Genomic DNA, 12,987 nt, shown 5'->3' on the forward strand with positions numbered 1-12,987 from the left:
ATGGGTGAGAGAGTAGGAAATTTGAGCTCAATATCCTATGCCTTGCCTGTGGGTCTCCTTGAAAGCCGTTGAACAACATCCAGCAAAAGTCCCATGCGGCATCCCCAAACTCCTGTGACTTTATCAACAAGCCTGGTCTCGGTTTGTGGTTTACTTGAAACTTTCCTGTGAATCTGACGGGAACACAGCTGAAAAACGTACTCACTTAGAATGGGGACCCTGAGCCCCAAGTCCAGTGCCCGATCACTGTTTTTCCACCTCACTCCACACACCCTCCCAGGGCCTACGGGAAGCGTGAGCAGAATTAGTATGTATTGACCTCACAGATATCTGTGAGCATCAGAAGCCAGTGCCCAAATTGCTCTTGGTTGAGGGATATAATAGTCCCTGCTGCAGATTTCCCCGCAACCCAACATTTAAGCGTTCAGTCTTGTACAATCAGCTCAGGAAGCGCTTTGCTCAAATTACTGGGCCAGTATTATATGAGTGCGAGGTTGCCAAGGAAAATGAGTCAGAGTAATCCCTTTGCTAGGAGATGAGAAACACGAAAAGCTGGCAGACTTTTAGTATTTTAATTACTTGCTTCCAGAACAATAAAAAGGGATTCAGATCTTCCACTTAACAGTTGTACGTTATTGCAATCTCATATAGTACCTTGACTATTTATTCAGGACGTGAGCCTTTAGCTTTTCCCTTTCATCTGTATTCAACTATCCCAACGATTAGATTTGAGAAAAGTAAGAATTAAAGTTTTCTCTAGTGGTTTTAGTTATAAATATTGGAACCAAATAATTTAAACCTTATTGCTTTCTTGAAAGATTTTAAAATGCCTCCTGGGAATGACTAAAGGTAGTGTGGGATCCTGAACCGCCCCTCCCCAAATATATATATATATTAGATAAAGTAATTTGCTCAAATTACTGGGCCAGTATTATATGAGTGCGAGGTTGCCAAGGAAAATGAGTCAGAGTAATCCCTTTGCTAGGAGATGAGAAACACGAAAATTAGATATATATTATCTAATATATATATTAGATAAAGTCTAAGGAAATCTGAACAAAGTATGGACTTTAGTTAATAGTAATAACTTATCAATATTGGTTTATTAATTGTGACAAATGTACCATACTAATGTAAGAGGTTATTAATTGGGTATGGGGTATATAAGACATCTCTGTACTATCTTTATAATTTTTCTGTAAGTCTAAAATGATTCTAAAATAAGAGTTTATTTAAAAGAATGCCTCTTGATCTCATTGATGCCTCCCAGAAGATTATTTCTGTGACAACAGTAGAACTCTGGTGGATAATTTGGGCATCACAATTTGGGCTAAATGAGTACCCATAAAATGGTGTCTAGGCATGAGTCCAAATGAATTCTTTAGACCTCCCGGCCACAGAGGAGATTCTGGCTTCCTTAGTGACCTTGGAGACCAGGCATTTCAGAGATGCAAATGGAAAGTAATCCTTTCATGGGAAGTGTATCAAAATGAGGAAGGTAAGGCATTAGGGAATATTATGGGAACAAGTCCTGAGGGGTGAGAGAGAGAGAGAGAGAGAGAGAGAGAGAGAGAGAGAGAGAGAGAGAGAGAACAGAGAGAGAGCAGAGAGAGAGAGAGCGAGAGAGAGAGAGAGAGAGACAGAGACAGAGACAGAGACAGAGACAGAGACAGAGAATGAATGTGTGTGGTCTTCTGTTGTGTGTGTGATGCCTCCCTCATTGCTGCTTAGGTTGCCCCCTGTGTCTGGAAGTGTTTTCTATTTCTCATCTTCTAAGAAATCACCTTATTCTCTTAAATGGTATTCAAATCTCATCTCTTTTATGAAACTTTAGTAGGCTAGAAGCATGGATGACAGATCTTGCCCGCCTCAAATCCGTTTTGTTTTTTTAAATAGGGCCTCGTCAGTCCACCATTAAAGAAATTAAAAACAAGCTTTCTTAAATAAATCTGTAATTGTACAAAGAACCCAGTGCCTATCTGTGTTAGATCTTTGAGCCACTCCAATCAGGCTGTTCTTCCCATCACTTCATGGGAACCATTCTCATCAGGTTCCCACCCCTCAATATGCTAAATCCAATGGTTCATTTCCTGGTCTCATTTCACTCGACTTCTCATCAGCATTTGACATGGTTGCCCACTCCCTCCTCCCCGAGCGAAGGACTTTCTGTTCTCCCAAGACACCACATCCTCCTGTTTCTCTTGCTAGCTCAATAGCTGCTCCTTCTCAGTTTTTTTGGCCGGTGCCTCCTTTTCTTCCCATTCATTGTTGTGTATTCCTGGCTCGGTGCCTGGCTCTCTTCTCTCCATATACCCACTCCCTTGGTGATTGCTTGCTAACCCATGGGTTTAAATATTACCTATATGCTGATGATTAACCAGCTCCCAAACTCTTCCCTGAACTTCATGCTCATATATCCAGCATCTCATCGACAGCTCTCCCAGAATGCCTAACAGGCACCTTGAACTTGTCAACCATACAATTCTTGATTCCCAAGAGTTCAGACTGCTAGGTAGAGATGTTATTGTATCAACATTTACTGTAATGACATTCACTGCCCCTCATCCCTGTGTTCCCAAGACTAAACTAGCTAACTATAGAAAATGGTCATCGATAAGGGGCAATGTACTTTTAAATAAGAAATGCGGGAGATACATGTGTGTTGAAAAACGACTTGCAATACTCGCTAGATTGCGGTGGTCTGCGTATGTGGGAGATATTGCACGTTTGATTCCAGACCACCGCATAAAGCAAGCCGGTGGTGGAGGGCCTTACCTTCGATTTGTAAAAAACGCAACATCTGTTTCAAGGTTTCCAAAAAAACGGGCAACATCTGTGAAGTGCAATAAAGCGAGGCACAGTAAAACAAGATATGCCTCTGTGCACTGTTTTTTATTAATAACAACATTTAATGAGTGCTTCTTCTGTGCCAGGGACTGTTCAAAGTACTTTACATGTTTCATGTCATTTAATCCTTACGATAATCCCAAAGGTAGACATTATGGTCCTATTTTCATATCAGAAAATGGAGATGCGGAGAGGTTGAGTAACTTGCTCAAGGTCACAGAGCCAGTCCGAAATAACTAAGATTTGAATCCTAATAGCCAGATATACAATAGAGAGTCATGGCGAAAATTACAGTGTTATTTCCCACCGCAGGGTCAGTTCCTACTCAGATGGCATTCCATGACTCACATTCTATTACTAGAATCTGTGGCCTTTAACCTAAAATGTGCATAGAAATCTCATGCTAGATGAATAGAAAACAAAAGGAATCAAGTGAGTTCTATTATACACAAACGTTTCAGAAGCACTTTAAAAAAATGGATGTTTATAAACTAGATTTTAAAATAAGGGCATTAATTGAATGCCGCTTCTGCTAATTTAGGCATAAAATAGGGGACAAAAATGATCTCAAAGAGTGAGCCAATGGGAAATCTTAACTGAAATATGTAGCTATCGCGCCTTTCCACTTGACACAGTCCTTGTGAGGGTTAATTCACCAATGATTGCAAACCCCTCAAGCCTTTCCCTTGGTATATGCTCAGCTAATTAGACTGGGGTTCAGACCCCCAGCTCGGTACAGCTTCCCCTTCATCCCACAGCCATGGAGCGATGTAGTCTGTCTGTTCTCCCCACTGAGGCAGAGACGAGAGCCACTAAACACTGGATTCTGAAAGCTGATGCTATACCAGCTTAAAGCAATAAAAATATCGGTGTGGAAAAGAAAATTGGGAAATCCAGGTCAGCTGTTGAAAAGCACTCATTTCCATAAATACTTTATTGAAACAGTTATTTTCAGAGACGTGCCAAATTTCTGTCAAATAAATTTAAAGAGAGATATTTTTACTTTCAAACATATTGCATTATTTGGTCTAAATATAAAAACTTTCTCAAAGATCATTCTTTTCATTTAAAAAAATGTAACAAATGAGGTCTGATATTTTTAAGCAGTTTTTAAGGACAAGTTTTTATAAATATTATGCACAATTCTTTTCAACTATTTCTTTTTCTCAGTATACACCAACACACTTATTGCTAAAATACTGTTCGAAAACATGGTTATTAAACAATGAAATATATGCAGGACCATGTAAGGACTAGTGATTTTTACTAAAACATCGTCTTGCCTTTTACTAAAGTATCATGGTTTTTTTCACTTTTGAGTAAAAGGACCATTTTTTTTTTCAAAAGTTAACTAACCAAGTCAAATGTTAATTATCTAAAGGTAGTTTCTTCTTATCTACCCATGTTTTCTAGTGAGTCCTGTATAGAAAAGCAGATAATATTTATTATCTAAATAATTAGATAAAATTAGGTAAAAACAGAGCAAAGGAACAATAGAAGCTAATGTTTTGAGAGTTCCTGGTTCTGTTTGTGATCACAATAAGGAAAAGAGATATGATACGCATCTCTTTTATTTAATCGTTATTTAGCATGGCAGGCCCACAGGAAAATTAGCCAGATTTTAAAAACAGAAACAAGAAGCTGAGATTGCATGGAGATATCTGTTATATAACATTAGCCGAAGCGAGTTTATCTATTTAGGGACTTGTGAGAAGATCATTTCGCTCTTTGCTTAATGCGCTGAAAACATTTCCTTTAAAGGCAGAATCTCAGTAAAGAGCAATTCACATGCCTGGAAGCCCAAAAGTGTTTGGGGGCGAGGGCCACCGGTAAGAAATGCAGATACATAAGAAGGTGACCCCGACAGTGGCTCTTTGAACCGTCACAGACCCTTCCTGCCATGCAGCAGCAATTCTGAAGTTATTAAAAACTCTCTGTCAAGCCGAACATGCTTTTGAAAAAAGAAGAGCAGAGAAATTACTTACGTGTTGAAGTTTCAACGCCAGGCTCTCTTCTCTGCTCCGAAGAACTCGCTCGATCCTTCACTCTGGCTTGACAGCTGGTTTAATCTGCAGGGCAGGATGGAATGTGTGGTCTCGCACTTGCTGTTCTTTTCCGTTTTTCAGAGGGCCAGCGGCCCTGGTCATTTCCATGACAACCAGGAGGAAGCTGCCGGCCTACCAGTTTTCTTAGCCACACAGCAGGAGGGAACCTGCCCTGACGACTGCTGGCCACGCTTTTGCGATTGTAAAGTAGAAAATTTGCAGAAGGAACTAAGGAGACTGCTGGTGTATGCTGACCTTGAAGGGCTGACAGTAATGGAAGAAATGCTACTTTTGCAGGAAATTGAATGGATTAAGTGTAGAGCATGGAGACGCCTTGATGCTTTTACTTTCGTGATCTGTTCCATTCTTTTTGGCCTGATGAATTGTTACTTACGGCAAATGCCTGCACTAGTGTAAAAATTGTCCTAGTATGGTTATTCCAAAGAGAAAATGAACTCATTTCAACTCCAAAGATGGAGTCCTGTTCTCTCTCTCTCTTTTTTTAAGTTCGTTTTTTTTTAAATGTTAAAAGCCACAAAGCAAAGTAATATGTAAAAAATATTCTGTATACATTAACCGACGAGGGCTCATTAAATACGGGAGAAAGCAGATGAACAGTGGTGATAGAGGAAAGTCTCCCTAATTAGCAACACTAGGAAACTAGAGTAATTGCTTTGTAATTAACTGATGCAGATTATCCAGTATTTTAAAGAAGGGAGCAGCTCTTCTTTAGGGAAATTTATTCATCCAGTATTATTCATCTAGTAGACCCTTACCACATTCATGCTCTGTGTCAGGAGCTTTAAGGGACAAGAGAGATAAATAATGTCATGGTGCTTGTCTTCAAGGAAGTTATAATATGGAACGGGTGATTATATAAATTAATTGTGGGCAATGGATGAATGGAAGTACGAAGCAAATTCATGGGAGTTTTAGAGAAGGTAGGACTACAGTTTGGCAAGGAGACTGGAGAAGTCTTTGCAGAGAGGTGGTTTGATCTGGGCCTTAAAGGATGGCTAGGATTGGAGTGGTCAGATGTAAGAGGAAAGGACAGTAGTGCCTTGTGGAGAGATTCTTTGGCCAATGGGGGATGCGCTCTGATAGACAAACATTCCTCCTTTCTCACCCCAGACAGTCCCGACTCACATGTCATCGGGCTTCTCAGGTGGTCCATGGGATCAAGTATCTCCAGCAATTAAAAAAAATCGCTAGAGCAAAGGTCTGGCAACAGGAGAGTATCAGGCCTATTCCGCTCATCGAAAGCCAGCGAATCACAGTCAGGAGCAAGGGAAGTGAGAATAGGGAGACCATTTTTGGTGGACTTTGTTTCAGACTTTGATTCTGCTACCTTCTTGGACATTATTACTTAAACTCTATGAGCCTCAGTCTCCTTATTATAAAGTGGGGAGAGTAATACTTCATCGAAAGTTTACTATGAGAATTCAATGAGATGATATATGTGGACGGGACACTTGAAGATGGAGGAAGGGGAGGCTGAACAACTATCTATACGCCAACTCTCCCAACTTTCCAGAACGACTGTGGCTAATACAAGGGTTTGGCGTAGTCAGCCTCTGTTCTAACACCTTTCTCTCTTGCCTGCCTCTGCTATTGAAATCAGAAACCTAAAATACTCAACTCACGGAGTCCTCAGCTACCGTTGCCTCTGGGGCTCCAGAAATGGTTTAAGTCTTATTGGTCATTTATCCTTGATTTAAAACTGAGTCACATGGAGAGAGGATTGTGAGGCTTTGTTTGGGAATTGAGTTCGGTGAGGAGCCAGAGGTGAATTCTGGGCATGTATATTGCTGGCATGGGTCTCAGCGGAATTGACCTAGTCTGGGAGCTAACAGTGTAGATGTGGTTTCCTGACTGACTTGCTTCCTAGTTATGGCAGATGTGTCGTGACTCAGAGTTGATGCTTATGGCATTGGCTTCCTGTTGGATAAGGTGGCCTTTTAATTCAGCCACTTTCTGATTGTGGAAGAGGCAGCAGCCCCCTTGATGGCTCAATTCTCTGGTGATTCTTCGAGTTCAGCTAGAGTCCATTCAGCCCTCCCAATGATTCAAGAACTATCTGTATGTCTTAAGAAACTCTGCTGTTTAAACGCGATGGAATGGGCGCCATTGTCTGTACGTGAACATGAACCCTCGATGACATACCAGTGACTAAGTCTGGCCAAGACAAGGTAAGTAGAAGTGAGCTGGTACTGTTCCTTATGCCTCTTACTGGTTGAACATCGTTATTGAATCATTGGGAGGGCTGAGCAGCTCCTATCACTAAGGAGGGCTGAGCAGGAACACGGAGGAGCCTGGTGCCTTGAGGACATCGCCGAATCCCTAGAGCAGCTCTGTACTGCCCAGTCTGCAAGATAGAGATAATATCACCTGCTCAGTCATTTCAATGACTAGGGTAAACTACACAAAGCATTGAGTGTAAAAACTGTGCACAGAAAAGGCATTCAATAATGAGAGCTATCACAATTATGACTATGTCACTTTCTCTATTTATGACATCAAGGCCCCCAGGACCTCTTGCTGAGCGGGGCACTGTGACAAAAGCAAAGGAGTTGTGGATGGAGGTAAATTTCTCCCTGGAAACTTGAAGGCCAAGCAGCTGCTCATGAAATATGGCTGGATCTCTGTGTGTGGCACGTTAAACATTTACCACAGGTTTTATATTTTTCCCTCTTTCTAAAGCCTTTATTTCTATGTGTTCTTTGTGTTAACTAGGTCACACAGTTTCAGTCGATTTAGGAAAAATGAGTATTGGGAAGACTAATGAAACCGCATCTTAGACTGCCTGTTTTGTTCAGCTGCTGAGTTAAGGGTGGTAGACAAGTGTTTGTTCAAAACAAACTGATTTTGTTCTATTTCTTTCTTTGTAATCACAAGAGAAATGTGGGCTCTTGACGGCACATTCAAATAATATCCAGTCTAAGAGTGAAAATCTACACCTCCCTCGCCAGTGTTTCCTGAAGAAATTAGGCTGGCGTAAGTCTGCCTTGAGGCAAATCTTGCTTTGTCATTCAACTTTAGCAACTGCTTTGATTGTTAATTAACATACTGGCTCCCTAAACTCTTTCACTATGAAGTCTCGACTTCCACTGTTTCCAACAGCCTTTCTCCATGTAGTATTATGTGAAGTCTCTACTACCACTGGCTTAATCACCTCCAAGTCATTACCAGTGTCTTCCATTAGCATTTATTCCATCCTGGGCAACTCCAGGAACCAGCTCAAGTTCTTCCTTCCCAGCTCCTCCGGCGGCCACGCCAACGTCCACGTTACTCAGTTCGCTGCAGGATACAGACATTGATGTCCTCACCTCACGGCGCCGACTGTGCTCTAGGCCTCGCTGTCGGTATGTGTCTCCGTCCCACCTTCAAGATGCCACTATTTCCTCTCTGTTCTTTCTCTCGTGCTCCTGCTCTGCTCTCGTCTCACAGAAGCTTCTATACTCAGGGCCTCAGTTTTACTTCATCCGTTCCATCCATTCTGGACCCTGTGATGGCCCGCCCTCGCAACCAGTGCTGTATGCTCCGCGCCAGCCCATGCCTGGATCACCCCCCCAACCCCTAAGTCTGCTCTCTCAGCTTCCTCTCTGAGGGGGAAGACTCCTGGAGCAAATGCAAAGGACCAAAACTTCATCGAACTTGTCTTCAAAGGGACCCCTGCCACTACCCCACCATTCTTTCCATCTGCTCCTGCCCAGTCAGTGGCTTTGATGACTCTTCTCTACTTGTACCCAATCCTCATTCTTCTCACAGCATCCTCATTCTTGTAAGAGGGACTTGAACCTTGTTTCCCCAGGAGGAGCCAGAGACCTGAGTTGTTTTTTTTTTATCATCTTGCTCACGTTGACGTACCTCGTCTTAAACAACAAGCATCTTGGATCAGGAACCTCTTATGCGCCACTTCAGCTTCTTTCAGCCACACTTGTTTTTTTATTCTAGTCACCCCTGTGGTGACCAGTTCTGGCCTGGGGCCAACCAACCACGCACAGTGGCACCTGCCGGCTCCTTCTGTCTCCTCTGTGTCCACTGTGTCTTGGGACACAGCAGGTACCCCTCGGCATCCTCATAAGGGCAACTGGGAAGTGCTGGGTAATTAATGCCTCATGGAATATATATATGGAATATATACATACTTTTTTAACCAATGCGGGATGCAAGGTGATGGATACGTTGATGAAAGAAATGTCCAAACGTAGAGAATTTTTTATGAGTTTATTTGAGACAAACTGATGATATGTGCTGAGGAGCAAGATCTAAAATACTCCCGAGAGCAACGGTTTTGCAGCTTCTTTTATGCATGTGAGATTAAGGAGGCAACTAAGGAAGGTTACGTAGAGGTGGGAGGAAGCAACATGGGGATAGGACTGCGAGGTAGTTAACAAGATTATGTGATCTCCTGAGGATGGTTATTTCAAAGATGTGTTAACCGAGATGCACAGAAACAATGGACAGGGCTTGCTTAAGGCAAAGATAAGCCTTTTACTAAAAAGCTCTATGCCTGGGCTGTGACTCCCCACCATGACCTGCCCAGTTAGGAATTTTATGTTCGGATCACCTTGTGAGGTTCCTTTTTATAGAATCCCCCCGACTCTGCTTTTTTTTTTTTTTTTTTGTCCACAGATAAGTGCTTCCTCCTTTCTCACACCAGACTGGCAGTCCTGAGACATGTGTCATATGGCTTCTCAGGTGGCCCATGGGACCAGGCTACTTAATGATGTACCTTGTGAAGCTTCCCACTGCTTCACTCTCGTTCACTCCTGGGGGCCACGGTCCTCGGTAAAGTATGTGCAGATATATATTTTTCTAATGTTCTGCTCTCTGGGGAAATCAGGCTAAGACACATCTTTTATTCTTCTTTTCAAAGTCTAAAATAAATTCTTCTTCCTCTGAGCTAAAACCCAGCCCTTCTCATTTCCCGAGAGAGCTTTCTTCTATAATGATATCCTCACCTCTTCCAGCAAGTAGAATCCTGATAGTTTTAAAAAACGTGTCCTGAGAGCTTAAAAATTCCCCATTGTTTTGAGTATCTCTTTTATATGTAATTACCTCTATAAAACGGAGAGAATGTCTGAAAAATCAAAGGGGTGTCTTCAGACCTTCAGATACTTTTGTAGAATCCTAACATGATTTGTCACAATACATCACTTTAATGGCAGCGTTATCCATGAGTTAACCTGGAACTATGTTCCTACCACTTTAGGATCGTTACAGCAGGTACAGAGATTGGGAGAGAGGCAAGATCCGATACAGATGTTGGGTAGCCGGCTAGGCTTGCTCTCCATGGAAGCGACTTACTCCTGTACACAGCAGACATAATTTCGAATGTATGCCTTAGCAAATTTAAAAATTACTACCTGTCTTGGATCGTGGGGGTTATTGACAAATGTCAAGAGTCATGAATATTAATGCCACGAATGCCAGAGATCTGCTAATGTGCTGGCTGGAAAATTACTGCTTGGCTATCACCCATGGGAACATAGGCTATTGCCTGTGGGAACATAGGCTATCACCCATGGGAACATAGGCTATCACCCATGGGAACATAGGCTATCACCCATGGGAACATAACATTCTAACAATAAGCTTTCTGCTTCTGTACCCCCGCTTGCACAACCGACCTGTGGGTTGACAGGTGAATAAGAGAAAAATAGACCTTTGTGTTTAAGGCAGAACAAGGAATGGGATTTAGGGCTTAAAAACCCTGTACCTCTACATTTCGGGGCTGCTTAATTTGGGGTCTGCATACCCCTGGCAGACCCACTGATTTCTGGTGGTCCGTGTGTCTTTTGGGGGCTGGCGGCTACAACACTATGTGAAATGGTTTATTATGTATGGCTGAATCTGTCCCCGGTAATTTTGAGACATTGACTGTTTTTCTGTCCTCCAAAGTAACATCGAAAAGTCTTCCCTCTTCTTTTTGCTAGCCCTTAGCAATACTCTGTGGGCTCATATTAAGCTCTTCTTAATCACTGAGGCCCCAAACACCAAAACATTTTTGATTCTTCCTTCTCCTTTAGTTCATACAGCAAACAAGTCACCAAATACTGCAAGTCTTGTTTTGAAGTTTCTCCTGCAGAACTAGTATGTCTCAAGGTAGAAGAATTAAATATTGTAAAAGTAATCACTTATCTCAATTTAATTTATAGAGCTAATGCAATAGCAATAAAAATCCCCATTGTATTTTTTAAAAGAGTCAATACAAGTATTCTTAAGTTCAGTTGAGATAATAAACAAAGACTATTTCAGAAATGAAGATATTGTGATATATTAGCCATATGCATTATTAAAACATTTAATCTTTAAGATAATGTGGCACTAACTTGGACATGGACAGATAGGTCAATGGAACAGTATAAACAGCCTAGAATCGTAGTTTATTAAATATAAAAATGTGATATATCAAAGAAGGCAATACTTATCAATACAGATAAATAAAGAGAATAAAGCTTACTCAGCAATGATTCTGGAGTCACTGGCTAGGAATTTGGAGAAAAATCTAAATTTATATTGTCACTTCCTTCTGAATAAAGTCCTGATGGGATTAACGAATTAAAAAAATAAATTCGGTCTACGGCCATGCCGCCCTGAACAAGCTCAACCCCATCTGACCTCAGAAGCTAAGCAGGGCCGGGCCTGGTTAGTACTTGGATAGGAGATCACTTAGGAAGACCAGGTGCTGTAGGCATAAAAAATAAAAAATAGGGGACTGTAAGCTGACAAGGTCCTTGCAATCTGTGAGGTCAACCGAGGGTTGCCTCACCTAAACAAACAAACAAACAAACAAACAAATAAATAAAATAAATAAATAAATCCATAGAAAAATAAGAAAGATATTAATTAAATAATAATTAAATCTCTGGACTCCTGAAAAACTTTTAAGATAAGAAGCAATTGATGATGGTGCAGCCACTTCGGAAAACAGTCTGGCGGTTCCGTGAGAGGTTAAATTCAGAGTTACCATATGAGCCAGCAATTTCACTGCTAGGCATATACCCAAGAGAAGTGAAAATACATATTCAAAACACTTGTACACGAATACCCAAGCCGCATCATTCATAACATCCTCAAAGTGGAGACAACCCATGTCTATCAACTGACGAATAGACAGATAAAATGTGGTATTCTTATCCAATGGCATATTATTTGGCAATAAAAAGAAACGAAGTACTGACACATGCTGCAACATGACTAAACCTCGAAAACATTATCTCAGTGACAGAAGCCAGTTTAAAAGAACTGCATATGGTGTGATTACATTTATATGAAATATCTAGAATAGGCAAATCCATACAGACAGGAGTAGATTGGTGGTTGCCTAGGCCTGGGGGCTACAGTGAAACAGGGAGTGACTGCCGTGGGTGAGTCTTTCTTTTGGGGGTGATGAAAGGTTCTAAACTTGACTGTGGTGGTAGTTGCACAATTCTGTGTATATATTGAAACCATTAAATGTTGCACTTTAAAATGGATGCGTTATATAGTATATGAGTTATATCTCAATAACACTGTTAAGAAAGAAGTAATTGAGGAAGTCAGAAAGTATAAACCGATTACATTCCAAAACTATCAACTTTATCCTAAATTCTTTCTTAAAGAGGTAGGAGTGCATGGCGTTCAAAAGGACAGAGAGCTCAAAAGAGGTAAGAACTAAAATTTTTTGATTGGCTTTCTTTTCTTTTTTTAACTCTTGTGACCTGTGGTAACACTCCTTAAAATGTTGTATAATCATTTCACAGTAATTACTTCAATTCTGTGAATTAATAGTCTTTAAATTTCTCTATAAAGTCTCCACCTCAGTATATCACAGAACACGCCCTTTCCAGAAATCAGTTTATCAACTACCCAATGGTGAGTGAGCTCCCAAGATCAGCCACTTTCTTTCTGAGGGGAGCCCACTAGAAGTTAATACTGTGCTGGAAGGTAAAATGATCCCGATTCAAACTTATTGGAAAAAGATTGAAACTTCTGCAAAAGGGAGTTTTAAGAGGTGTTTTTTTTTTTGTTATTTTTGTTTTTTTTTGCTTATAGAAAGAAGCCAGCGAGTCCTCTAAGTAGTAAAGGAGGTTATTTTATAGATAAGCAC

At 41.1% G+C, this 12,987-nt stretch overlaps 1 protein-coding gene, 1 long non-coding RNA gene and 1 pseudogene across 2 annotated transcripts in view; 2 read left to right on the forward strand and 1 right to left on the reverse strand.

Annotated features, from left to right (window-relative positions):
- The window catches only part of CUNH21orf62 (chromosome unknown C21orf62 homolog), a 21,266-nt gene extending 15,947 nt beyond the window's left edge, over positions 1–5,319 (reverse strand). The window contains exon 1 of the mRNA XM_006920972.3: positions 4,833–5,319. The gene's annotated coding sequence lies outside the window, so the exon portion shown is untranslated. The remainder of the gene's footprint in view (positions 1–4,832) is intronic.
- A 354-nt stretch (positions 5,320–5,673) lies between these two features.
- On the forward strand, positions 5,674–8,176 carry LOC112470367. Its single transcript, XR_003042966.1, has 4 exons — positions 5,674–7,081; positions 7,414–7,474; positions 7,788–7,886; positions 8,149–8,176. It is a non-coding gene; the product is annotated as an uncharacterized LOC112470367 (long non-coding RNA).
- A 3,297-nt stretch (positions 8,177–11,473) lies between these two features.
- On the forward strand, positions 11,474–11,592 carry LOC112470675 (annotated as a pseudogene).
- The last annotated feature ends 1,395 nt before the right edge of the window (positions 11,593–12,987 follow it).

The sequence above is a fragment of the Pteropus alecto genome, unplaced genomic scaffold (assembly GCF_000325575.1).
Source record: "Pteropus alecto unplaced genomic scaffold, ASM32557v1 scaffold3, whole genome shotgun sequence".
Classification (NCBI taxonomy): domain Eukaryota; kingdom Metazoa; phylum Chordata; class Mammalia; order Chiroptera; family Pteropodidae; genus Pteropus; species Pteropus alecto.